Source organism: Phyllopteryx taeniolatus, chromosome 1 (genome assembly GCF_024500385.1).
Source record: "Phyllopteryx taeniolatus isolate TA_2022b chromosome 1, UOR_Ptae_1.2, whole genome shotgun sequence".
Classification (NCBI taxonomy): domain Eukaryota; kingdom Metazoa; phylum Chordata; class Actinopteri; order Syngnathiformes; family Syngnathidae; genus Phyllopteryx; species Phyllopteryx taeniolatus.
Genome location: NC_084502.1, coordinates 41,290,875 through 41,318,310, shown reverse-complemented (window position 1 = coordinate 41,318,310; position 27,436 = coordinate 41,290,875). Strand labels below are relative to the sequence as shown.

Here is a 27,436-nt window from a genome sequence, read left to right as displayed (position 1 = left end):
ATAAATAAGTTTGCTTTGCTTTGCTTTACTTTGCGTTAACTCACACTTACAGTTGGCAACATTTATTAAAAGCTTGAAAACATTCTTTCAAATACTACAATAATCACTGTGGTTCATGACAGAACGTTTAAGTGCAGTAGATAAATTTGCACATGAAACAATTCAAGCCAAACAATTGGAGAACGTCATCATGCCACACAGACAGAACAGTTCAGACAAAACAGTTATGTTTTGTCTGTGTTTCATCTCTGCAAGTTAATTTGCAACGCAGCTTGGCCTCCAATAGTGCCAGAACAAGATAAAACAGCACAATGTTTTAGACGTTTTAAAATCAAGTGTGATGAGTTTGCCTCAAAGTGAGCATGACATGATACCCTGATGAGGGTTCTCTGTTGAGACTTTAACTGCTCTGCTGCTTCAAATCAACGTAGGCGGGAGGTGGGGGGATGCGGAGACAGGCGACAGACCAGCTCGGGCTCACATTGCTCCGTCACCGCCTGCAGCCGACCATTCAAGATGACAAGTGTCACCGTGCTGGGCTGTTACGCTCCCCAGAAAACCACAGAGTGATGCCCACAGGAGGACTCCGACCCTCGGTCAGCTCTGCAGGCTCGTCGTGATAAAGGTCAATCGAGAGGCAGGAAAAAAAGCCCTTGATCCCGAACCCTTAAGTGCCTCTCAGGCCTGTGTTCCTAACTTCTGATGACCACGGCTCTGTAATAAAACTGCAATTCCACACACAGCTTTTTGGATTGAGGCTACATTAATTTACACTCTCTGCCCCTGACCCTTTTTCACAACCCTAGGTCTTCTTTCTTGGCAGAAGCTGAGAGTAAAGAGCAGGGTCCCATGTGTCAGCACAACCCCTGGCGACAAGACTCATTACATAACCACTGGCACACACAGAAACAAGCAAAAAAAATCTACATTTGCACAGGAGCATCCCCACCAAAGTGAAAGATGGCCTTTGATAAGCTGTGCGTGACATTTGGATGTAAAATGGCTGCATTGTTTTCAGATCCTTCTTCCCTCTCTATATCACTAAAGCCGCCCGTATACACCTTTCTTTGTGAGAGGCCAATGTTGCAGATGAAAAAAAGCGTTTTGGTGAAAACTGACGTGTCCATATTGCACCATATTCATGACGTTTTTGACGTTTTTGAATTTTTCTGCTTCAATATCTCCCCAAACTTGAAAAAGGCCAAGTTACCAAGAGAGGATCCAGTGCAAAACTTAGATTAGTCTACTTCTCTTCTTTTCTGTATTTTTTTCAGTTTCAGTTTTGGTGTTCAGATCAGGTTCAAATACCCGAAAAATAAATAAGATTACACCAATTGTGGTGGCATGGTGATCGAGTGGTTTGTACATCCGCCTCATAGTTCTGAGGTTGGGTGGTTTGAATCCGAGCTGGCATTTGCATGCTCTCCCTGTGCTTGCGTGAATTTTCTGTGGGTAATCTGCCTTCATACCATCCATCCATCCATTTTCTGAACCGCTTCTCCTCACTAGGGTCGCGGGCGTGCTGGAGCCTATCCCAGCTGTCATCGGGCAGGAGGCGGGGTACACCCTGAACTGGTTGCCAGCCAATCGCAGGGCACATACAAACAAACAACCATTCGCCCTCACAGTCACACCTACGGGCAATTTAGAGTCTCCAATTAATGCATGTTTTTGGGATGTGGGAGGAAACCGGAGTGTCCGAAGAAAACCCACGCAGGCACGGGGAGAACATGCAAACTCCACACAGGCGGGGCCGGGGATTGAACCCGTGTCCTCAGAACTGTGAGGCTGACGCTTTAACCGGTCGGTCACCGTGCCGCCGCCTTCATACCACATTACCAAAAATATGCATGAGAAATTGCTCCAGCTCAAATGTGATGCTAATGAGAATAATTGGTATAGACAATGAATGAATGAAAATGTCATTTAAATTGTATGAATGGGATGAAGTTTAATTCATAAGAATAAAAATGTCACCAAAGAAAATGGGGCTTTTATATGAACAATTTTTATGATTAAATCCAATGATTAGTTAACCCCATAAACTCAACAATTTCAGTGTCCCACACAGCAGAGCTGTTCAGGTGTTCACTAATTACCACCTCAACTCAAAATCAACCAGAAACAAACATTACCAAAAATAGAATCGTAAATAGAAAGAGAATCTCTGAAGTTTTCTTTTCAGTGCTCCCCCCATATATAGCAATTTATCATTCACGTCCCTGCTATATTGCAGCGGGGGTTGTCTAAAAAAAAAACCACCATATCGTGGAAGTCTGCAGTTTATAGGAATTGTTTTTGTTTTTATAGTATACTATACGAGTCACTGATGGTGTAGTGGTACACTCGCCTGACTTTGGTGCAGGCAGCGTGGGTTCAGTTCCCACTCAGTGACGGTGTGAATGTGAGTGCGAATGGTTGTCCGTGTCTATATGTGCCCTGTGACTGACTGGCGACCAGTTCAGGGTGTAGTCCGCCTTTCGCCCGAAGTCCGCTGGGATAGGCTCCAGCGTCCCGCGACCCTAACCAGGATAAGCGGTGTTGAAAATGGATGGATGGATAGTATACTATACAGTAACTTACAAGAGCACAAAGTTAAGATTTTCAAGTTAAATTTTTTTTGCTTATGTTACGAACCCAGATTTTGTTTATTTCAGTTTCGTTTACAATCTGTTTTAAAAGTGTTTAAATGTGTTTAAAGTATGTAAGCGGGGTAAAACTATTCCCCCAAAAAAATTTGTATGGTGTCTATATATCACAGATTTTCACCTGTAGCAGGTGGGCCTTGAACGCACGCCCTGCGATGAATGGAGGTTCACTGCCCATTGAAGCAGAATTCCTTCCTTTTATACAAGTGATTGCAAGCTTGTTTGTCTCCTCCTATGCAGCTGTCCTTTCATTTTATTCACCTAAACCTCGTGTGTGTTGCACTGCCAAGCTCACTGCTGCCCTCTTCAGCAACAGCCACATCTTTTTCTAATTTGTCTGTGCGTACGTGCGTGCGTGCATGTGTGTGTACACTTTTCATATAATATTCTTCAAACATGATGCTTTTGTACATGTGTTTCTTTGTGTGCGTGTAGGCCTTGCAGCAACTACATTAGGTCTCACTAGGGTCGCGGGCGTGCTGGAGCCTATCCCAGCTATCATCGGGCAGGAGGCGGGGTACACCCTGAACTGGTTGCCAGCCAATCGCAGGGCACATACAAACAAACAACCATTCGCACTCACATTCACACCTACGGGCAATTTAGATTGACTGGATTAAACCCCGGTCCTCAGAACTGTGAGGCAGACGCTCTAACCAGTTGTGCACCGTGCCGCCATTTCAGAAAACCAATGTCAGTAAATACAGTTCGGTGCTACATTCGTAAGTGCAACTTGAAACTCTACTATGCAAAGCAAAAGCCATTTATCAACAACAACCAGAAACGCCGCCGGCTTCTCTGGGCCCAAGCTCATCTAAGATTGACTGATGCAAAGTGGAAAAGTGTTCTGTGGTCCAACGAGTCCACATTTCAAATTGTTTTTCGAAATTGTGGACGTCGTGTCCTCCAGGCCAAAGAGGAAAAGAACCATCCGGACTGTTATGGACGCAAAGTTCAAAAGCCAGCATCTGTGATGGTATGGGGCTGTGTTAGTGCCAATGGCATGGGTAACTTACACATCTGTGAAGGCACCATTAATGCTGAAAGGTACATACAGGTTTTGGAGAAACATATGGTGCCATCCAAGCAACGTATTTTTCATGGACGCCCCTGCTTATTGCAGCAAGACAATGCCGAACCACATTCTGCACGTGTTACAACAGCATGGCTTCATCGTAAAAGAGTGCGGGTACTAGACCTGTCTCCCATTGAAAATGTGTGGCGCATTATGAAGCGTAAAATACGACAACGGAGACCCCGGACTGTTGAACAGCTGAAGCTTTACATCAAGCAAGAATGGGAAAGCATTCCACCTACAAAGCTTCGACAATTAGTGTCCTCAGTTCCCAAACGTTTATTGAATGTTGTTAAAAGGTGATGTAACACAGTGGTAAACATGACCCTGTCCCAGCTTTTTTGGAACGTGTTGCAGCCATAAAATTCTAAGTTAATGATTATTTGCTAAAAACAATCAAGTTTATCAGTTTGAACATTAAATATCTTGTCTTTGTAGTGTATTCAATTAAATATAGGTTGAACATGATTGGCAAATTATTGTATTCTGTTTTTATTTATGTTTAACACAACGTCCCAACTTCATTGGAATTGGGGTTGTACATCTAACCCGCAACCCTATTCATATTTAGGTACCTGAGGTCAAAAATTTCATTGGTACATGTTGTTTTTCAATCTTCGATCAGACTATCAAATATATATAAATATATATTTTTTTCAAACTTTCAAGGATAACTGTTGTTGAAAAATGTAACAATTTTTTGTTGTTTGTTTTCTGTGACATGACCAGCATGGATTCTGGATTCGTGTTGGCAGCACCAAGCCACCGAATTACACTTTAATCAATGTGTGGGCTGTGTATGTGGAGCAGCAGACATGTCACCATACCCAAATATGCCCTAACCAAGTCAACAATTTTACCAAGCAATCAAGTACATACAGTATGTGCCACAAATGGGAAGCTGATGCTGTTATCAAACGTTCATCTGTGCATCCAACACATCTCAGTGCAGCTCTAGTTATCTTTTGGCTTTTATGTAGTGTTTCACACTCCGTGCCCAGACTGTAAATGAATGGTGCTTATGGGAATCCACCACTGGCTGATTTAACCATATCCCCAAAAGCCACAAGCCTTTTCCTTTCTCTATTTCCACCTGGTGGCCACAACATTAAATGAGACAGAACAGCTTTGACCCTATACTATAACCTCCCCAGCTTTAGGCAATGAGTTGTACAATTAGCACTCTTTCCACTGGAGAGTACAAATAAAATGTTGGCTGCTTTGTTTGTTAATTAACGATGTTGCCTCAGAGGGCCAGAACCATTAAATCACATTAATTATTTGTTAGTGGCGCAAAATGACAACGTTCATTCATCTTAAAGCAAGAACCATGTGCGGCTCAATGGAATCATAACCTGCTGTGGAAACATTAAGTCGTTAAGTCCTTTGGTCGTGACCATAAGTGTGAATGGGATGGGAATCGTTGTCTGTCTAGCATATGTCTGTCCTGTAACTGCGATCACTCCAGGGTGTCATCCATTTTATGTAAACTGGAATAGTCTCAGGTAGAAAATTACTGCATCATTTAGTCATGAAATAAACACAGAAAATCAAATAAACCATATCTTCACTAAACAGGTTAGTTCTTATTTACCTATTCTAATTTTTTGGTATGTGGCTGCTTATTTCAAATTTAGTTTGGCATATTGTCATAAGAGTTGTTGATCTGCAGTGAGTTGAACACCATTCATTCAGTCGGTACATGCCTCTTGAAGAACTGATTATTCAATTAGTGTGGAAGAGCTGGCGGCACGGTGGATTTACTGGTTAGCACATCTGCCTCACACTTCTGAGGACCCAGGTTCAAATCTGGCCTCACCTGTGTGGAGTTTGCATTTTTCTCCCCGTGTCTGCATGTGTTTTCTCCGGGTACTCCAGTTTCCTCCCACGTCCCAAAAACCTTGCATGGTAGGTTAACTGAGGACTCTAAATTGTCCGTCGGTACAAATGTGAGTGCAAATGGTTGTTTTTTTTATATGTGCCCTGTGATTGGCTGGCAAGTTGAGTTCAGGGTGTACCCCAGCTCTCACCCAGAGTCAGCTGGGATAGGCTCCAGCACACCCGCGACCCGAATGAGGAAAAGCGGTACGGAAAATGAATGAATAAATAAATGTGGAAGAACTTCAAGACCTCAAACACCTTTTGTATGAGCAAAACATTTGTGAGTTCAACACTCACAAATGTTTTTCTGAATTAATAGATAAAAACAATCTAAACTCCAACATCTTAAAGAAAGTCTAATTTCCCTGTTTGTGTAATGGTCATTTGTCTTAATACTAAACTATTTAACTCTGAATTTAATGATCCTTTTTGAAAAAAACTCCCTAAAAAATGCAGCAGATCAAAACAATGAAAAATGGCATGTGGCTGATAGAGTAAGGACTTTCTGAAGAAGTTATTCAATGAAACAAAGAAACCTTTGAGTGGCATATTCAAAGAAGAAATGTGACAAGGACAACAGAGCAAAACAGCCCGAGACCAGTGAGTTAATGCGAACACATCCTTTTAATTGTTAATGTTGGCTGTAATGTCCTGCCTCAAACAGTTGTCTAGTGTTCCTCCTTAGGCTCCCTCGACTGGAATTCCATCAAAGAAGAGTTCCTCTTATCACCTTTGACAGTGAGACCAAAATACTGACCCAAAACCTTTGTTCATGAGGGAAAGGGCAGAAAGGAAGCCTTTGCTCTCCCGAGCCACCAACTCACAAGGGAAGAGTCATTCTGTCAGGTGGCATGTAAAGTGGACCCACATGGGCCAATCATGCCGCCCTGTCACCAGCAGTCCTTGTCCTTGATTAAGTCTTTTCATCCTTCATTGGGCTTTGGGCTCTGAGCTTCCCACACTTTGTCTTGTGACATGTGTAATTTCCTCCACACAGGCCCCATCTTGATAGCGAGCTAATAGAAACTCTTGCCAGATCCGCTCCTAATGAAGACAGATTTTCAGATGGCCGAGCAGTCTCATAATATTAGTCTATCAACATGTTTTTAAGTGGATTAAGCTTGGACTGTGTGACAAGCACGCGGGGGGGAGGCTTTGAGTGAGCTAAAATGGTTTCCAAAAAGATTTTGTGTGACACTTTCATTTGTGCTATACCATTGCAGGGCTAAAAATTTGCGAATGACTCGATGGAAGGCGAAGGAATGACAGCAAGGATTTAAAATTTGGTTCGAGTGCTCGGTGAGCTCACTGTGTTTGTCGGGCAGATGGGTTTAGGCCAGCTGAAAACATCTGTATGTAAATGAGGTATTACCCACAAAGTGCCTGTGTACACGCATCTACAAATTTATACAAGGAGAAACAGATTTGAAAATCAAGGAATCTGTGTGTCCTTCAACCCCAATGTTTTAAATACATTCGATCCATCAAGCTAAAGTGTGTCTCTGTCTGTCGGTCTCTAAGGTGATGCAAGAATGTGGCTCTAGACTTTTACACATGATCCATAATCAACTTTAGTTGATGTGAAAATGATGACAATATCATACACGTCACATACATTTCTTAGGAATATTTGGCATGCCCCTTCTTGAGCCGTCACCTTATCGTGGTGGAGGGGTTTGTGTTTCCCAATGATCCTAGGAGCTAAGTTTTCTGGGGCTTTATGCCCCTGGCAGTGTCACCCAGAGAAAACTGGTCCTAGGTGAAGGACCAGACAAAGCATGGCTCAAATGAACCCTTTTGATGATTTACATAAATGCATTTTAGTTTCCCTTGCCCGGACGCGGGTCACCGCGCCCCCCTCTGGAGCAAGGCCTGGAGGTGGGCCTGCACCCATGGGTTAACGTGGGTTCCCCTTCCCATGGGCTCACCACCTGTGGGAGGGGCCATATACAGTTTAGGCTCTGGTACCAGTCCTCTTGAGATAATTATTTAATTTTCTCAAAATGTATAAATACATTTAAATTGAGTGACGATAGTTGAAAATAAAATGTTGTTGACCAATTCAACAGTTTTGGGGGCAGTATTTGTTAGCAGTTTTATACTGGCTTTTTTTACATACTGGAAATTTGAAGCACAAAATGCTGCACTGGGTTTATTTCACCTTAAAGGTCTTGTAATAAAACTATTTTGTCCTGCAAACATACATATTCTTGTCATGTGTTGTCACAGAAAAACAATATTTAAAATGTGGGTCAAGCAGCAAACCAGATACTGTAAAAAAAAAAAAACTTGAAGAATTATCCATCCATCCATCCATTATCTGAGCTGCTTATCCTCACAAGGGTCGCGGGAGTGCTGCAGCCTATCCCAGCTATCATCGGGCAGGAGGCGGAGTACACCCTGAACTGGTTGCCAGCCAATCGCAGGGCAAATATGAACAAACAACCATTCACACCTACGGGCAATTTAGAGTCTTCAATTAACCTACCATGCATGTTTTGGGGATGTGGGAGGAAACTGGAGTGCCCGGAGAAAACCCACGCAGGTACGGGGAGAACATGCAAACTCCAAACAGGGGGGGCCAGGGATTAAACCCTGGTCCTCAAAACTGTGAGGCAGTCACCCTAACCAGTCAACCACTGTGCCGCCCTGAAGAATTATTCTGGGACATTTTTTCTCATTACAAAACTAAATGTTATGCAGTGTGATATTTGCTGTCCCAATGCCCCACGTGGGTTGAGTCCAGTCCAGCGTTAATGTATTTTGTACCTTACAGGCCTAATTCTAGTAAACATTTTACACACAGCTCAGTTGGTAGAGATTATTCCCATGTTCAACCCTGAGGACATTTATGTAGAGTGGAGATTTAGCGGAAGTGTTGGAAGTTTTTTTGACTTGGTGGACTCGACGCAAGACCAACAAAACATTATTAATGCACAGAACCAGTGTAAAGGGTGGATATTTGAAAGGAAGCTGCCGGCTCCATTCATTTGAACATGCATTCTGGTCACAAACTTTGCTTTTTCATGCACAGGCACATTATACATTATGAATATAGGTTAGTATAGATTTAAAACAACATCTGATGCTTTACGTACTATTTATATGGCTAGAGCCGAGGCAACGCGGCGGCACGGCTCGCAAACCCGGAAATGTATTTTCACCATAGGGGAAAGCTTCTGTGCATTTTGATTGAATGTAAACTGGGACGTGAAGACGCCGTGCAACGGAGATTATAATTTTGAATCGCGTCAAAGCCAGTTGCCGACCGATCGGCCGCTCAAGGAAACAGTTGTCAAACCGTGCACACTGCGCCATAGTTCAGTCGGGTTCAGCGGCAGTGCTCGGTGTGCACCATCTTTAACTACATAATCCTAACCTTAATTTATCCTAAACTACCTTAATCCCAACCTTAGTCCTAAAACTAACCACAATAAACTTCTTTTTTTTGTTTTTTATTACATTTGTGATGGACATCTCGTTACATCTGCGTGGCCTACCCTTCCCGCGATGCAGGAACCAATCATGTTGAAGCGGGGCGGGTCTTGTCGAGAAAGGGGGTGGGATTTCTAAGAATGTCTGTGGAATGGGACATTCCCTTTCCGGGTTGTCTCAATTGTAATTTGTTTCGTCTAAAGTGTATCTGCTTTTGTTAATGTTTTTTCTGAAATGTAAAAGTGTTTTGGCTTTTGTTAATGTTCTCTGAAATGTGAAATTGTTTCACAATTTGTTATATGGTTTAGCATTTCCAGGCCACCGTACATACCCGTATATTTCCACACTGCATTTAATGATAGGTGGTGAATTTATATAAGACAAAATGTGGGGTATCTTATAGAAATAAATTTTTGTCACATTGATCCACACAAGCCTGAGCCAACATTTGATAAATTCAGGAAAAAACAAAAACAATCTCTGACCAGTCTCCACAGTGTTCCTGAAGTCAAATGAGTGTAAAATATGTGGTGCTTTTATTGTTATCTTGATGTACAGTATGCATGTGTGTACACTACATTTGAGCTAGAGCTATGACTTTTGGCTGCAATGTTGTTGTCAATTAGTGACAGTTTCGCAATATTTAGTGACTTTTTCGCCCCTTAAAAAGATTTTTAAAAGTCGCAAACTTTTTTTTTCTTTAAAAAAAGAGATTAGTGACAATGCCCACAGTGGTCCTCATGTTAGCAAAATTCTTATTTCCTTCACAGTTGACGAAGGGGGCCCAGGAAGGTTTGACCTGATATTACGCATATCATTAGTTTCATACACTGTATATATTGGGTGTGTTACAATTCGGCTTTGTATCATTATATCTCTCACTGTCAATAATATTATACTTCTGTAGCGATTATGTATGAAATGAGAATTTTAATTAATTTAGGATAAAGTAATAGTTTGCGTTACTTCCGGTTTATCGTAATTATGATTTCATTGTTAAAAATCAAACTAATGTCTCGAAAAGGGCACCACGTCAAATTTTTCAAGTGTAACTTTAGACAAAATGAAAACAAACCTTTTTAATCAGTCTCATGATCTGTAGGTCGCTACACTCTACGACATTTTGAGTCCTAGGTTATAGAGGTTTTTACTTAAATTCAGAACACACACAAAATACGACCACGAGTGGAATTTTATGGTATATTTAATGAAACACACAACTACAACTACAAACTACAACAAGAACATAACACTAAGGGTAAACGAAAAAAAAAGATAATAAGGCGTACGAAAATGGAAAAGAGGACATCGTGTGTGTGGTCGCTGGGCTAAACTAAATGTGCGTGTGAGCGTTTAATGCGTTGAGTCAGAGCGAGAGAAGGCAAAGTTGTGATTTTGTATGAAGCTAGTAATTTTCCCCACAATTATTACGCAACGATGTTGTACATCACAGTAAGGATTGCAGTGTCGATTCACGAACGCAGATCAGCTGGTCTTTGGGGTGGTCTTCCTCCGGACCTCAGGCGGAAACGAAGAAGGTTCAGTTGAAGAAAAATCAGATGCGCAAAAATGTAAAGAAGTAGGATGGGAAAGTTGTTGTCCCGTTTGGGATGCGCTCAAAACTTCCCTGCCGGTTGACCTGTTGGCGAGCGGAGTTCTGGCCCTCAGAGGGGTTCGGGATCCGTCAGGGATGCCAGCAGCTGCTCGTTGAGGCCCCGCCGACCGATCGCCATCGGAGCCGCATGGTCGACTTCTTCGATCGAAAACGCCGCCAGCTTGGTTGCGGCGGGTGTTCGCGCATGTGGTGACACCCGGAGGTGCCCGAGGACAAAAAGGGAACAAAAGGAGGGGGGGTGTCCGGAGGCCACCCAGCTGGCGAGCTACCAACACAGAAGGAAAAAGAAGCCTCAACTCAGCTCAACTCTAGTCCAAAAGGTGTGAGTTTAGAGTTGAATGCCCCAGGGGCGGCGGCACGGTGGCCGACTGGTTAGAGCGTCAGCCTCACAGTTCTGAGGTGCGGGGTTCAATCCCCGTCCCCGCCTGTGTGGAGTTTGCATGTTCTCCCCGTGCCTGCGTGGGTTTTCTCCGGGCACTCCGGTTTCCTCCCACATCCCAAAAAAAACATGCATGAATTGGAGACTCTAAATTGCCCGTAGGCATGACTGTGAGTGTGAATGGTTGTTTGTTCCTATGTGCCCTGCGATTGGCTGGCAACCAGTTCAGGGTGTACCCCGCCTCATGCCCGATGACAGCTGGGATAGGCTCCAGCACGCCCGCGACCCTAGTGAGGAGAAGCGGCTCAGAAAATGGATGGATGGATGGATGCCCCAGGGGCGGGGCGTAGGAAGTGGGAGTGCCGATTTGTAGATGACCACGCCCACCAGCCTGAATCTTGTCCACAAATTTGAGTAAATAGGTTTTAAAATAATAATCTCAAACACTCCCAACTTTGTAATCTCACGCATGGAATCATTATTTAAACTTTGGTCGTGGCATATGGGTTGCTTATTGTTCAATACAACATTTCGTACTGTTTGATTTCAAATCATGAACAGCTTTCAAAATCATGCAGAGGACCTGTCAAACTGAGAATGGGGACACAGACACCAAGGCATACATTTGGAATATTTCTACAGTTTGCAAGGTATAAAAACGGACATTTTATCTTCTGTTAAAAAACATCAAAGGCACGTCCACAAGTTCTGGCGCTTGCAGTTCCTCTCTACGCCAGTGGGTGGCGCCTCTCGCGCATGGGTGAATATTAACCACATAGTCTGCTTGAAGGGAGTGTCCCTCCAATCTTTTGGTCGGGCTAGGAGTCTTTTGAAGACAGGAATCAAGATTTGACGGGAAGCTGCTAATAAGGTCCACTTGACGTACACCATGCCCAGTCCTAGTCGCCGTCTCACAGCAGGGCAGCGTGGAGGAGTGGGAGTTCTCAGGTGGTCACGAGTCTCTGTGACGCCTCAAAATTGCGGCGTGCATGTCCGCTACACTTCCCACTTGACTGTCTGTCTGTCTGTCAACTGGGAGTCCCGACTAGAAACGGCTAATGTGAGTTGGTGGTTGGTGGTTCTCAAAATGTGAGTCAGCCCACTTTAAAAATGTAGAGAAAATCTTTGCACCTTGTAGACATGTTTTTGGGAATGTTGATTAAATTGTGAAATAATATAAATGTTATTTTTATGACTGCTTATAATTTTGTTAAAACATAGAAATGATTAAAAAAAATAAAAACTCATCTTTGCACTTAAATTGACTTCTGTGCGGACAGGGTCTGACTCGGGCTTCTTCCGGGTCACCCATTAGGCCTAAACTGCCGGGGGATCTTCTGTGATGCACCCAACCCCTCTTGCTGTTCACATTCATATGCTGTCCATGTGTGTCACCGATATTTGCCTCTCCTCTTGTAGAAGGTGCTCCTTCTTCCAGTGACGAGTGAAGATGCCATGCCAAGTGATTGATATAGTACACTTGTCCAGAAGGAGAACTTTGGGGCCGATTGCAATGGTGTTCCCACCCCCCCCCCCCCCCCCACTTTATTTTTATAAAATAAATACTGTACATATTGTACTACATATTTGTTTTTTGCGCAATTAATAAACAGATAACAAAATATGATATTTACATCCATAATGACGAATGTGTTTATTGGATTATACAGTATGTGTACAGCATGTAGAAAACTTGATACCATGTTGACAGCAAAATGGCACATAACCAGAGAGCCAATCACAAGCGTTCGTTTTAGAAGGAGAAAGTGATATGGAAAAAAGATCTGCCTTTCCAGCTATTTTTCAAATGCAACTAAAATTGTAATCATGGAAATTTCCAAAAGGAACCGTAATGTAATTACCAAGTATGGGAGACAAACCAACAAGATGCATTCAAGAGATCCTGATGAGTTGTGCGAAACAAGCGAGGGTGCAATAATTCTTCTAGACCATAATACGTATTTATTGATTTATTTTATTTTTCTCTTTCCCCTGTAGTAGGTGTGCCTGCTTCTTGTGGGGCAGCCAACAACAGCAACATTATTACATCTGCTATAATTTATCAAGCCCGAAGGGGGAAGAAATGTGGTGCAGCTAATAAATGTAAACCTAGAGGCAGTCTGTGTCAACCCTTGTGTTCCAGTAACTAACAGAATGTGACTGAGGAGCTGAGCTGAATGCATCACACAGTTGTCATATGGAATCTTCAAAAGCAAATGGCTCCAAATCGTCTATTCTAGTGAGACGGTGGACTCTGGCCTTTAATTCTTGTCATTTTTGAACCATTTGTTGATTTTCTTTGTGAGCAATTTTTCAATTTATTTCAAAGTGCTCACACATTAAATAACAGACAAAATTATGAATTGCATTTATAAATGATTAACTAACACAGTATCAAAGCATAAAAGACATTGTAATTTGTCTTCATGAAGCACAAACTTGTACATTATAAACTATTTTTGGTCATTTGGAACAGTTGCGTTTTAACAAACAAAAACACAAGAAAGAAAGAAAGAAAGAAAGAAAGAGAGTGGAGAAGCTGGATGCAAATCCATCCATCCATCCATCCATTTTCAACACCGCTTATCCTGGTTAGGGTCACGGGGTTCTGGAGCCTATCCCAGCTGACTTCGGGCAAAAGGTGGACTACACCCTGAACTGGTTGCCAGTCAGTCATAGGGCACATATAGACACGGACAACCATTCACACTCACATTCACACCGTCACTGAGTGGGAACTGAACCCATGCTGCCCGCACCAAAGTCAGGCGAGTGTACCACTACACCACCAGTGACCTTGGATGCAAATCACAAACTCTAAATTCATTGTGGAGTCAGTGCAGAGTAAGTGGTCTAGAGGGATACCAAATTTAGTGGAGGATCACTCCTGCAATGAGTTCGGACTCCTACGGTTTGGTCACGCCTCCATTTCAAAAGGAGACACTTTGAAATGTATACTCTGCTATTTTCAATGAAAGCACACGGAAGCCTTGAAAATGTGCACGAATATTCCAACTTCCGCAATGTTGACTGTACAAGTTGCGGTAAATCTAGCGGAACGTCTCAATATATCAAATGCACCCCATGCCATGTTCTAATATTTCTCTACATGAATAAGACAGACAGAGAAGAAAACCCTGCAACATTTTGACAGTGCTTGTCTATGCTGTGTGTACGGTGTGTTTGTGTGTGTGTGTATGTGTGAGTGTGTGTGTGCGCGTGTGTGTGTGCGTGCATGCGTGCATGAATGCATGCGTGCATTAAGCAGTCTAGAATAGTGTTTGTATCGACTAAGAAATGTCCAGAGAGTCCCCGTTACTGCTGTGTTGTAAACAAAGAGTGGACACATTAGAAGGGGAGTAGGAGTGAACTTGAGTAATAAAAGAAATATGGATCATAACAGCTCGTTCAGGTTGTTCTCTGTGTGTATACAGACCTGGGGAAAATGCTGAGCAAGGTATACAACTTTGTTATGCTGGATCCTACAACCACAATTTTGGGAAACATGATTATCCATCCCATCCATCCATTTTCTGAGCCGCTTATCCTCACAAGGGTCGCGGGCGTGCTGGAGCCTATCCCAGCGATCATCGGGCAGGAGGCGGGGTACACCCTGAACTGGTTGGCAGCCAATCGCACGGCACACATAAACAAACAACCATTCGCACTCACATTCACACCTACGGGCAATTTAGAGTCTTCAATTAACCTACCATGCATGTTTTTGGGATGTGGGAGGAAACTGGAGTCCCCGGAGAAAACCCACGCAGGCACGGGGAGAACAAGCAAACTCCACACAGGGGTGGCCGGGAATTGAATCCCGGTCCTCAGAACTGGGTGGCAGACGCTCTAACCAGTCGGCCACCGTGCCGCCGGAAACATGATTATATTGGATTATATTTTATAATATCTGAATGTAGCCTCTGAAAGCAACAACCAAGCATCCAATGCAGTCAGCCTTTTCCTTTTATAGTCTGTGGGCCAATTAGTAACTTCAGTGGCAGAATACAAGCATTGACTCCTTTTGTTTTACTGTAACATTTCATCTTAATTGCACAAACAGTGTTTGCATATACAAGCGTCGTTCTTATTGGACTGTAGCTGAGTGCCAAAGTTTTTGGTTAAGTCAATGAACCCTCCCCTTTTGTTTTCTAGTCCCGTGAATTGAATCAAAGTCCCCTCAAATATGATCAAATAGCAGCATGTGCTCTTTTTAAAATCAGCACTTTCATAAATAAAGTCATTGGCTAATCTCGTAGTTATGAGCAATGAAAGGTTATAGTGAAATGCATCTCTCATGTCTTTTGCCAATCGAATTTGCATGATTTTGGGGAATTTTACATGTACACTTCCTTGCCTTTGTTTTCCTTATATGTTCAAGATTTTTTAGTCGCTGCTGCAGCCCACCACTGATGTTTTCGTATATGTGTGAATAAGTGCGTGTGTGCGTGTGTGTGTGCGCGCGTGCATGCAAAACGAAGCAGTGCTACTTTGTAATCCCCCACTTACAGGTGTCAAACACGAAAGCTGCGAATGGTAGACAGCATCCTATACTGCAGCCGCTGCATTCTTGATTAGGACTTTGTTTGTATATGCAGACATCTCATTATGGGGGAGCCAGCTCCAACGTGGTACTCAAGGGTGGGGTGGGAGTGTGACTGGGGGGGGGGGGGTGCATGTTGGGGGGGAGGGCAATGACAAGGATTCTCTGAGTAATGGGCTCAAACATCAGCACGCCATTAAGTGGACCTGCGCTGCACGTTGCAGCCTGACAGGCCCATTATGAAGCAAAACATAGACGCCGCTGAGGCATCTAATGGTGGTCTCCCTTTACAATTGAATCTTTTTAAACTCAGAAAGTTGTTGAGGATGTGCTTGTTTGGCCAAACTACAGACAACAAGTGTTAACGAGGATGACAAAAGCATCCTCCTCTCTGTTCAGAGTCTTGCTGAGTTTTTTCGATGAGTCTTGCAGAGGCTAATTTGTACAAAGCAATCAAGAGTGACCTGAAGCTTGATCTCTACAGTCAATATGTTGATGCCTTTTGCTCTGGGACAATGACATTCTGCTTGCTCATATTTATCCAAACCTCTCTGTTCACTTTGGATGAAACAAGGTGGACAATTAATCATGTCCAGTATTATTCTCATGATTATACTGTAGCTACTGTATAGCAGTCGTTGGAGTTAGAGGATAAATGTGTCATCCATCCAACTTTCTTCAGTGCACGGGGAGGTTCATGGTAAAATCTGATCTCAGTGGTAGATCTATAAGCATTCAGTGTAGAGCAGAGCTGGTGCAAAATGCGATTACTTCCTTGGTGCATTTTGTTTGTGGAGCACATGGAATGACTTGCTTTGCTATTTTCACCCTGTCCGGTTGTCAAGACTGACCGTTTTTGTAGAACAGCGCATATAATAGATAAATGAGTAAAGCAATCCCACCCAACTACACAGACTATTGGAAATGTCTCCAGACAATCACATAAACTGTGAGGAAAGACAGGAATAGTGCCGAGTTGCTGTCGCAGGATTGCAGGCTTTAGGACTTTGGGCTGAGCAGCCTGCCTGGCGCTGGTGTGCATAACAACAACTAATTTTGAGTGGGAAATCATGCATTTTTGCCCATTCATTTCTATATTTCTTCTGCAGCGTGTTTGTATTCAGAATTGTGTAAGCAAGATTTGCAATTGTTTTTTGGTCTTCCTACCAAGAGACTAGAAATAGGCAGTCAAACTAACTGTGACTCATGGTTTATCTGCGAGCAATAAAATTTTAAAAAATGGAAAGTGGATATAAAATATACACTTGGCATCAATTCCAGATGTCAGAAAATACTCAAGAAAGCATTTTTTTCCTCACCCAGTCTGGATATCCAGTAGTTCCAAAACCTTGCTTTGTACCTACCTAAATGAATTTCAGAAAAATATAGGTAAAAATGATCACAAATCAGTGATTCATACAAGGTGCCTATGGTTCATCATTCTAATGGTCCTGTGGGTTAAAAATGATTTGAGCTCTGAAGATAAGAGGGAAGCAGTGGGAACAGACAAGTACTCAAAGACTCCTGTCCCTATTGATAAAGCAAATGCCCTAAAGCTGTCGCAGTCATCATCTTATGGTTTTAGAAGTCATTCTGACTGCGCTCCTCCAAGTCATTTGCCAGCTATCATCTGCTACCTGTTTCAATGATGGTTTTCATGACTCATGCAGGAATCACACACAGTTACAGCTGACATGAGTAGGTCGTCTCTCGGTTGGGAGATGCAATTTTATCAGGGCCAGCAGCTTTGGGCATTTCGACACCATTATCTCTTGGACCTCCATTACTTACTGCATTGAATGAGCACTTAATGAAGATCACAGTGATGTCTCTTGGTTGTGACACACTCAAAGCATCAATAACTAAGTTTAATGGTGATGGAGTAGGTGGTCATAAAGTGTAAAAAAATAAATAAATAAATAAAAAAGTTGGAAGTGAGGTCGCACTTTTTAACTTTTGATGATGGTATTTGTTGAAAACTAAACTCCAACACCATCCATGAAGAAAATGTTGAGGAAATCACAGAAAACACAACAATGCCAAAATTGCTGGAATTAATTATTTTCACAAAGTGTCATGGTAGCATTGCAGTCACATGCTGTCAGCGCTAAACAGAAAACTGAGCACTTTCATCTTAAAAAAAGATATTAAATGTATAACATAATGTAATAAATATATCAAAGCCGTAAGTCATTGCTGCTCTTAATCTCACCAGCTATGAATAGACACCACAGGGCATCACAACCTCTGCCACCACGTAACCTTTTAAGAAATGAAACAACAGTGTTGTCTTGCCTCCTTCATGCGTTAATACATAATATAAGAAACTACTCAATGGAGATGTGTGGGAGTGTCTTAGTTGTATTGTTTTATTTTACATATAGGTTAACTGAGCAAGTTTTGACATACACAATTACAATTAAGATCAATATTGTATTTATACAATGTCAGTGATGGAAAAAGCAGTCTTTGCAGCATGCCAACAGATTAAGCATTGTAAGCATAAAGAGGAACTCAGCATCAGTGCATGTCAGAGAGAGAAAAGTGCTCATCCTCTCTGGTTGTAATATATTCGGAGATGTTTTGTTTGTGTAATGACAATGGTCCATTGTGCTCCATTACATATTTAAATACATTTCACCTGTTTAAAAGGATGATGATTGTGAATGGTCTTATCATATTCTTTAAAAACAATTATGCATATGACACAATAACTTGTCACACACTCCTTTAGTTGCTGCTTGTGATGGAAGCATAACTTGTATCAGCTCTATGAATAAGCTTATAGGGAATCCGTGACTTACCAATTAAATTTTCTGAAGAGTGGGAGTTTGGCAACTTGCTTGGAGCCTCAACAGTGAGTGAAAGACTTAACTTAGAAGGGACTGCAAAACAAGGTTTTTTTTCTGAAAAAGTGTCACCAGTTTTAGCCTCTGAGAATATGCTCTCGGGACTAATCCTTCACCCCTAAAACATTTTTGACAAGTCTGATATTTGGAAAAATAGTGAAGAGGAGAGAATTGTGAAGCTTTAAAGAAAACATTTACACCAAAAGTCACACACGGCAGAAATGACAAATTCTTAAAAGGGCCAATTGCCCAGAAGAGGAATCAGCAGTTTAGAAAATAGGATTGAGAGTGCAGAACATATTGTGCTTTTGTTTTGGAGATTCTCCGCCTGTGGTCAGCACACTGAGGCCAATCAGGTTGAGCGTGCAAACTCTTAACATGAAGCAGTGAGGTGGAACCAGTGCTGTGCCGTGAGGGCCTTCAAAGCACACTCTGCTGGCTTCAATACTATAAAAAGCACTGACCCAAAATTACAACTTCATTAAATTATTAATTATTTATAATATTTATGATCCATCCATTTTCCATACCGCTTATCCTCAATAATCGTGAGCTGGAGCCTATCCCAACTGACTCTGGGAGAGAGTCAGGTTACCCTGAACTGGTCGCCAGCCCATCGCAGGGCACATGTAAACAAACAATCATTCACAATTACATTCACACCTTTGGGCAATTTGGACGTTTTTCAATTAACCTACCATGCATGTTTTGGGGATGTGGGAGGAAACCGGAGTGCCCGGAGAAAAGCCACGCAGGCACGGGGAGAAGATGTAAACTCCTCACAGGCGAGGCCGGATTTGAACCCAGGTCCTCAGAACTGTGAGGCAGATGTGCTAACCAGGCAATCCACCGTACCACTAAATATTGATTATAATTTGTATAATATAATAAAACAAATATATGTCTATAATAATATATATTAATTTATTTCCAAGTCTTTTGTCTTCATTTCATAGCATGTGTTCATGTGCTTTGCTCAGCTTCTCGTCATATACAGTGCTGTAGATGTAGATTTTTGGGGGGCCAATCAGATTTCAGCTACTAGTGTTGCCATAGAAATTTAATCTGCTCAAGGCCTTCAGAATCCCAAGTGCTGACGTCAACCAAGTCATACACACACACACACACAATCGTTGAAATGGTCTAACCAATCAAATTTTATATTCACCACTATGCGCCTTCACGCAGGCTGAGTCACGTTGATATTTTTTCCCGTCCTCTGATTGGTTCAGCTAAATAGTCCTCTGATTGGTTCAGCTGAATATGTGCATGAGAATTGATTTAACGAAGAGGACAATTTTGGACATGATTAAAAAATTAAAAAAAAAAAATTTCAAACTCGACTTTGTGGGGCTAGATCAACCAACATATTACTGGCTTGTTTTCAATCCGGAAAAGATTTTGGGGCACTTTCAGAGCAGCGTATGGTATCGGCTATTTTCCACAGACAGCCAGGATAAAAGAAAGGAGGTCTGCTGCGTCTCCATCAGCATCTCCGGTGAGTACTATGTATTTTATTTAAAGTTTTGAAATTTTTTTTGTCATGTTATTAGATAAATATTGATTGTGAACTGCTATATTGTAGTTTATACACGACAATCACTGTAGAGGTTTGGAGTTGATGGTGTAGATAAAGTGCTATAAAAGTGCAGTCCATTTACCATTTACCATTTACCATTTGTTTGGAGGTGATGTTTTGGAATATAAAGGTAACTGTACTTCTTCCTTCAGTACTCATGGCATTCATCCTCAAATATGGGCAATCCCACTGTCTCTTCTTTAATGCAACACAGTTATGCATGTGTAGCATTTTAGCCCGTTATTTTTGCAACGTGATGGTGTTATTAAGAGGTGGATTACGTCACTGAAGTCCCAGGTCCCAAATTCACCATCCGCCACTTTATGGAACAAAAGAAAAACACGTATTGTCAAGCTTTCCCTCTTGATGTCTGCTTGTCTGCTAACCTAGTAGCTTCTGTGCATACATTTGTGCTAGATTCAGATAATCAGAGCAAGAGACACTCAGAGGAACGTATCACACAAAGCCACAGGAGCATGGATAAGGAACTGCGCGAATATGAAGGAAATGATTGTTTAGATGTAAAAGTTGAAAGTAGCAGATGTTGTGCTGACAGTCAGTTCCTTGCTTTGTTTACTGGCGCTTCTCCAAGCGTTGCTGCTTAATGAGAACTTCCAGGTATTCCCCCGAGACAAAACATTTTTAGGGTTTCTTTTCTGTCAACAGTAAATTCTGCTGTAATTATCTTTATCCCATAGCTGATCCTCTGGTCACACACCATAATCATTACTCCGCCACAATAAATGCACCTCTGTGACAACAACCAAATGCAAAAATGTAACAGCTTGACTACATGTCAGCAGCTAGAGTGCACCCAACAATCCATTAGGGAAGATGGGGTGAGAGGTGCAATACACCCTTGACGCAGTGGCGTCTGCTAGTTTTCTCTAGGGAAAACAATATACATGTACTAATGTATACTTATAAGTATGTGTATGGCTGTATGTATATGTGTGTGCATGGGGTGTTGTGACGATTCGTTTTAACGATTCGATTCGGAGTGTAGCGGACATGCACGCCGTAACTTTGAGGAGTCATAGAGACTCGTGACTACACAGAAGATCCCCGGATGGGTGATGGGTGACCCGGAAGAAGCCTGAGTCAGACCCTGTCCGCACAGAAATCAATTTAAGTGCAAAGATAAGTTTTTATTTTTTTTAATCATTTCTATGTTTTAAAAAAATTATAAGCAGTCATAAAAATAACATCTCCGGTTTCCTCCCACATCCCAAAAACATGCATTAATTGGAGACTCTGAATTGCCCGTAGGCATGACTGTGAGTGCGAATGGTTGTTTGTTTCTATGTGCCCTGCGATTGGCTGGCAACCAGTTCAGGGTGTACCCCGCCCCCTGCCCGATGACAGCTGGGATAGGCTCCAGCACGCCCGCGACCCTAGTGAGGAGAAGCGGCTCAGAAAATGGATGGATGGATGGATGGATTATTCCACAATTTAATCAACATTCCCAAAAACATGTCTACAAGGTACAAAGATTTTCTCTACATTTTTAAAGTGGGCTGACTCACATTTTGAGCACCACCAACCACCAACTCACATTAGCTGTTTCTAGTCGGGACTCCCAGTTGACAGACAGACAGACAGTCAAGTGGGAAGTGTAGCGGACATGCACGCCGCAATTTTGAGGCGTCACACAGACTCGTGACCACCTGAGACCTCCCACTCCTCCACGCTGCCCTGCTGTGAGACGGCGACTAGGACTGGGCATGGTGTACGTCAAGTGGAGCTTAACCTAATTAGCAGCTTCCAGTCAAATCTTGATTCCTGTCTTCAAAAGACAGCTTCCCGGACCAAATGGTTGGGGAAGACTATGTGGTTAATATACACCGATGCGCGCGAGGCTCCACCCACTGGCGTTGAGAGGAAATGCAAGCGCCAGAACTTGTGGACGTGCCTTTGATGTTTGTTAACAGAAGATAAAATTTCCATTTTTATATCTTGCAAACTCTGTAGAAATATTCCAAATGTATGCCTTGGTATCTGTGTCCCCATTCTTACTTTGAGAGGTCCTTTACAATATTTTGAAAGCTGTTCATGATTTGAAATCAAACAGTACGAAATGTTGTATTGAACAATAAGCAACCCATCTGCCATGACCAAAGTTTAAATAATGATTCTATGCGTGAGATTACAAAGTTGGGAGTGTTTGAGATTAATATTATTTTAAAAACTCATTTACTCAAATTTGCAGACAAGATTCAGGTTGGTGGGCGTGGTCTTCTCCAAGTCGGGACTCCCACTTCCTATGCCCCGCCCCTGGGGTATTTAACTCTTAACTCACACCTTTCTCAGTGAGTAGAGTTGAGTTGAGGCTTCTTTTTCCTTCTGTGCTGGTAGTTCGCCAGTTCACCCCTCCCCCTTCTTTTGTTCCATTTTTGTCCTCAGGCGCCTCCGGGTGCCATCACGTGCGTGAACGCCCGCCGCAACCAAGCTGGTGGCGTTTTCGATCGAAGAAGTCGACCATGCGGCTCCGATGGCTTTCCCTAGCCACGATCGGTCGGCGGGGCCTCAACGAGCAGCTGCCGGCACCCCGGACGGATCCCGAACACCTCTGAGGGCCAGAGCTCGGCCCGCCACCAGGTCAACGGGCAGGGAAGTTATGAGCGGATCCCAAATGGGACAACAACTTTTCTTTCCTACTTCTTTTTATTTTTGTGCCGTCTTCGTTTCCGCCTGAGGTCCGGAGGAAGACCACCCCAATGACCAACTGATCAGCGTTCGTGAGTCAACACTGCAATCCTTACTGTGATGTACAACATCGGTGCATAATAATTGTGGGGAAATTATTAGCTTCATACAAAATCCCAATGTTGCCTTCTCTCGCTCTGACTCAACGCATTGAACGCTCACATGCTCATTTAGTTTAGCCCAGCGACCACACACACGATGTCCTCTTTTCCATTTTTGTACGCCTTTCTTTCGTTTACCCTCAGTGTTATTTTCTTTTTGTAGCTTGTAGTTGTAGTTGTGTGTTTCATTAAATATACCATAAAATTCCACGCGTGGTCGTATTTTGTGTGTGTTCTGAATTTAAGTAAACCTCTGTAACCTAGGACTCAAAATGTCGTAGAGTGTAGCAACCTACAGATTCTGAGACTGATTAAAAAGGTTTGTCGTCATTTCGCCTAAAGTTAAGCTTGAAATATTTTATGTGGTGCCCTTTTCGAGACATTAGTTTGATTTTTAACAATTAAATCCAAATTATGATAAACCAGAAGTAACACAAACATCGCTCCCGGCTTATTACTTTTTCCTAAATTAATTACAATTATTATTTCATAAATAATCGCTACAGGAGGATGATATTGGTTCATCTAGAATCATATGATCCGAAATAATTCACTGGTTTAAAATCAATTCAGTCACTTTTTAGCAAAAAAATTCAACCAGGGTGACTGTGAAATAAATACCTGCATAGGGAACAGTGCAGTTAAAATTTCCTAAATGCCTTTTGTTTCTTGTAAAGCTACCAGGCAAACTTAATTTTGGATATGCAATAGACAACCATTCATGGCAAATGCATTCACACTTTATTTGAATAAAGTGCAAGTGACATCCCTTCAGGTTGGATTAACATTCGATTTACCCGCTACTTCTGTTGTTGTTTTTCAACATAGAAATATTACAAATATTATGAATAAACACACTTATTGTAATTGAACACAAAATATGTAATGCTCAAATGTTCTAATCATATATATTACTTCCCAATCACATGCCACAATGTCTGCTGTAGTCGTTATAAATTGTAGCTCTGAGTAGCTTGTGACGTACAACTATGTCGTGTTAGCGTTTTGCTAAAGTTTGCCAATTATGGAATTTTGTACCTTAGCTCAAAGTGTGTTCAGCAACCTTTTAGCTCTTGTGTTGTCATGAGGAAAACCTGGTTGAAATAGACGTTTGGCCTTGCTTGCTTCTTGAAGTTATACATCAACTTAGTGGCTTCTCATATTACTTGTGTTCCCCGAGTTGTAGACGACAGCAGATAGGAAACAGTCTTCTCCTTGTTCATTTTTTATTACTACAAGATGCGTCAATAATTCTGATTTAAGCTTCAATCGATCACAAACTGACTGTTCTGTTTGTCTGAGAAGACATTTCGGCTCTAAACCGAGCTGGCTTCATCAGTTCATGCAGCAAGGCATGGACTCACTAGCCAGTGTTTGTGTGGTTATGCTCCAACTGAGAGAGACGCCCTACAACACGTATGGAGTCATTATTTTGGAATGCGAACAAAAAGGGGGCGAGCCGTTAAGCCGCCTGGCCTAGAGGCCATTGGCAGTCCACCAGAGTCATTGGGTGGCAACTCTCTCTCTCATATTCCATTCAGTTGTAAAGTAGTCGTGGAGTTACCTCACGGTCAAGACGGAATTACTGTAGTATTTTTGTATTTTTCTCTCTCTCTCTCTCTCTCTCTCTCTTTAACCTGTCCTAGTCAGCTGCATGGCCATGCAGAATGATGGATCTGTATGCCTTTTGTGCAAGAACAGTTTTGCTGTGCAACAGGGGAGTTTGAAATACTCCCTCTTCTTATTTTTCATTTTTTTTTATATATTCTGATGTTTATTGAATATTCAGCCGAACAGAAAAGGGTTTTAGGGGACAGACAGAGGGACAGGACAGACAATGGGAATAGGGGTGCGAACCACAGCAAAACAATAGACAGTCTAGATATTTGACAACAAGTAACGTTACAATGTCAGATTGTCGCCACCCACTCCCCAGGACCCAGGGCGGTCCCCTAGCCCAACCGAAGCACCCCGACCAGTTCCGAAGTCCCCCCACACCCAATCCCCCACCCACCCAGTGTGCCCCACCACCGCCACCACCCCCAAAAAGCATGGGGGCCCCAACTACCAACAGGGCCCAATGCAAGAGCCACCTGCCACCCAAAAAAAAAGGTCACAGGGAGAGGAAGGTGGGGAGCCAAGGGGGGATGAAAGTGGGGGACCCCCATCTCCCCAAAGGCTGACAACCAAGGAGGGGGGGTGCAGGCCCCAGTTGTTGAACCAAGAAAAATTTGAAGACCCACCACCCACCCTATTACTATGGTTACAAGGTCCCCGACTAGCAACCATTATCCCTGTACCATGATCATGTGCAGTGGGTTGTCGTGCATTAAAACTGGGGAGACTGGCAAGGGTGAGGTGAGATGGGGCAATGATGACCCGCAACCGTCACCTGCACTCTGGCCAACCAGCTCCCCAAAGGATGTGCGAATGTAAGTTGTGATATAACGTTAATAAACTAGTTTTTCACAGATTAGGAAGAATATATGCACCAGGGTATTGTTACATTACCTGTCTGGATGTGTGAGTATTCGTTGTTTGAAGGTAAATCCCTCCCATGACCAAATGCTAATATTAGCTAGTCTGTCAATAGTGTCCTATCTCATCTGATGAAAAGTAACAATATTCCTGTTTTTTTTTTTAAGCACAGCATGTCTACCATATTTATGAAGCGTGTTGCAGCAAGCTATATGCAGACCTACTGTAGGCCTAATCACATACTGAATGTGAAGTGGTACTGTGTTTTTGAAAGACAGCCAGGTTGTAGCAAATCAAAAATGTGCTCATTGTCTTTCAGCCCTTATCAATAAAAGAAAATGTAGGAGTCACAATGTTGTGAAAAATAAAGTCATCCTTTCATTTATCAGACGCAAACTTGTCAAGTATGAAGGCATGAATTTTGTGTTGTTGCTTACCAAAAACTCAAAATGTTCTTGCCAACAGCTCTTCATTGTCTTACATTATTGCTGTTTTGAAATCTTTTTTGAGTAATTTGAGGTTTTATTTGTTTATTTCTTCATTTTAATATGCTGGACCTATGTGCAGGATACCGGTCGAACCACTTTTGCTGAGGATTTAAATCAAATATATGTGCATTTTTCCAGCAAACGAAGAATTCATTCATGATCCCTAACTAAAAACCACTGAGGAATAAATTATCCCAATGTTGACAAAGTGAAACCTTTCAAATCTCTGGCATCACCAGAAGAACATAGTGTAATTGCAGAAAGGTTAAATATTACTTCTCACATCAGGAGAGACAAGAGAGTAGTTGAAAGCTTATGAAATATGATATGAATGCATAGCATAAATATGACCTGACAGTGATGCATACAAGAGGCGTCTACCAAATATAAGCGACATCAAGACGTCAAGCCAAGCTTTAAAGTGATGAAGCGCAACCATCGCAACGTGCGCAAACAGCCAAACCAGCGCGTCTGCAGAAATGCGCAAAGAAACCTCATTTGCATTGCATGACTTTGAAGTTCAGCCGTGTTGCTGTGTGCGTCACCGGCTCTACAAAGATTCCTCGTGATTAGATCTATATGGATTCCTCGGATGTGCTTGTGTGAGGAGCCCCGCCGAGCCAAGTAGAGCGGAAAGGGGATTGGGGCGCATGGCGGGGTGGGGGGCTCCCATACATGCAGCCGATAAAGGGTTCCATTGTATGGCTGAGTGAAGGCTCATTTGCGCTCTTAAAGCCTTTGGGCGATCCTCATTAATCTGTTGAACGTGTGATGACAGAAAAACTAAAGCCTCTCTCCTCTCAAATGCATATATCAAGATGCCATAACCCCGAGAGAGAGGGCTTCGTGAAGTCCACGTGCCCGTTGAAGCCATTATGTCAATGAAATGATCATTACGCACATTGTTTCACTCCTACAATAACTGGGTATTCCTAAAGCCTCTCAAGCATGATTAAAGAGAAAAAGAGAGCCGACTATGTGCAACACAGACGCACTGACACAGTTGCGTAACTCTCATTCATGCTGGAACCACACACACGCGTGTAACGAAATTAAACACACGTTACCGTGAAAATCTTCCAAGTGACTTCAATCAAAACTTATGTTGTTGCCGTCCACTGATTTGTGAGTTTGCTCCTCTCGCTTCTTTGTTTGCAACGAGACACAATTAGGACGAGGACGTGTGCGGACGACAAGTGCGCATTTGAACTTCCACTTTGCAGCCTTCCGTCTCCATCCAGTCGTCCGCTTCAGACGCTGTCCAGAGGCGAGTGGTGCTGAAGGGCTTTCCTACTTTCCCTCCTCAGCCTCCCTCCTCTGTCGAATCCTCACTTTGATTGCGCAATTCTTCCCGCCCACAGAGGGAGATTTTTACACCAATCACCACTATAACTATAGCGAGCTGTGTGCTTGAGAGACTTGAGAAAATGGCACCAAATGCGCTGCGTTAAAAAAAAAAAAAAAAGGCCAGTCACCCATGGTATGACGGATATCGGATTAATAATTTCAAGAGTTCTTCATAAATGTTTGAGCCTGTTCGTGCTTATCCACTTGATCAGTTTGATCAGTGAGGTTTAAACAAGTTTAACGCGCTCCCGTCAGCTTTTACTTTCAACATCTGTTAGTGAAGCGCCCACCTGCGTCTCTTTGGGATTACTG

At 42.6% G+C, this 27,436-nt stretch overlaps 1 protein-coding gene across 2 annotated transcripts in view; it reads right to left on the bottom strand.

The window, feature by feature from the left end:
* Positions 1 to 27,033, bottom strand: part of LOC133488347 (metabotropic glutamate receptor 4-like) — a 217,301-nt gene extending 190,268 nt beyond the window's left edge. Inside the window, exon 1 of one of the 2 annotated variants that reach the window (XM_061796089.1) lies at positions 26,845 to 27,033. The gene's annotated coding sequence lies outside the window, so the exon portion shown is untranslated. Of the gene's footprint in view, positions 1 to 10,515; positions 10,781 to 26,844 lie in introns of those variants that run through there. The other variant, XM_061796099.1, reaches the window with a different exon arrangement.
* Positions 27,034 to 27,436: the final 403 nt, after the last annotated feature.